Source organism: Chrysemys picta, chromosome 1, assembly GCF_011386835.1.
Source record: "Chrysemys picta bellii isolate R12L10 chromosome 1, ASM1138683v2, whole genome shotgun sequence".
Taxonomy (NCBI): Eukaryota; Metazoa; Chordata; order Testudines; family Emydidae; genus Chrysemys; species Chrysemys picta.
In genome coordinates, this window is record NC_088791.1 from 359,084,228 (window position 1) to 359,085,385 (window position 1,158).

Below are 1,158 nucleotides of genomic sequence, written 5' to 3' on the forward strand. Positions count from 1 at the left end.
TACTCCCCATGGCTGTCCTACCTCTGACCAACAGAGACCCACTTTGCTTAAATTCTGTTTGAAAAGGGTCACCAAATTAAATTCGGTTTTTTGGCCCAGAACCTCAAAGGTATTTAGGCACTTAACTCCCACTGAAATCCATGGGAGTTAGGAGCCTAACTCCCTGACTGAGTAAAGGTCAGAGTAAAGGTTAATCCATACTGGTTAACCACCTGCTCATAGGGAAAAGCAGGAATTTATGCCCCATTTTAGACAAAACCATAACCTTAACTGGAGTCGCCACCAGGCACCTCCATAATACTTTATGTCACATATGTGGTTAACAACCCTTGGTCCTTCGTTTATTACCCGCCCGTGGTCATGGCAACAATGACATAAGTGCTGCAGGGTGACCTCACAATGCTGTGATTTGAACACTGGCAGTTGGCCCTCAGTGTCAGTTGCTTTTACTTGGACAGAAGGAGAGGCTGGGTATTGTGCTGGCTAAAGTCGATTTCAGATCCAAGATCGAATCTATTACTGAGGGGAAAAAAGTAAGTGGGTTTTCTTACTCCCCATGGCTGTCCTACCTCTGACCAACAGAGACCCACTTTGCTTAAATTCTGTTTGAAAAGGGTCACCAAATTAAATTCGTTTTTTTGGCCCAGAACCTCAAAGGTATTTAGGCACTTAACTCCCACTGAAATCCATGGGAGTTAGGAGCCTAAATACCTTTGAGAATCTGGGCCTTTGTTCCATTTGATGTCTCTCTCGCTCTGGCATGAAAAGTGCCATCCTAACAGAATCCAGGAGGGAATCCAGCTGTCTGATCAGGGGCTACTTGTGCCCTACCTCTCTCTTACACTCAATTCTTTAGTTCAGCTGTAAAAATTGTGGCAGATAGGGAATAACTCCAGAGTTGATAAGGCTGCATGGTAAGGTTATATTTCATTAACCCAGCAGGGACTTCCGGAGATCACTGAGATCCCTAGAAAGACTTGCCCCCTCTGGGAGTCTCTTCTGCTGATCCCTCTCTGGGACCCTGTTCTAGGATCTCACACAGGGCCCTTGTCCCTGAAGTGGGGAATGAAAGGAAGTGGGTTCTGTTCCAGGCCTCCATTCCTCTGTAGACGAGCTCCATACGCACAGACCCCAGAGGACACAATCAGGGGAGTCGCC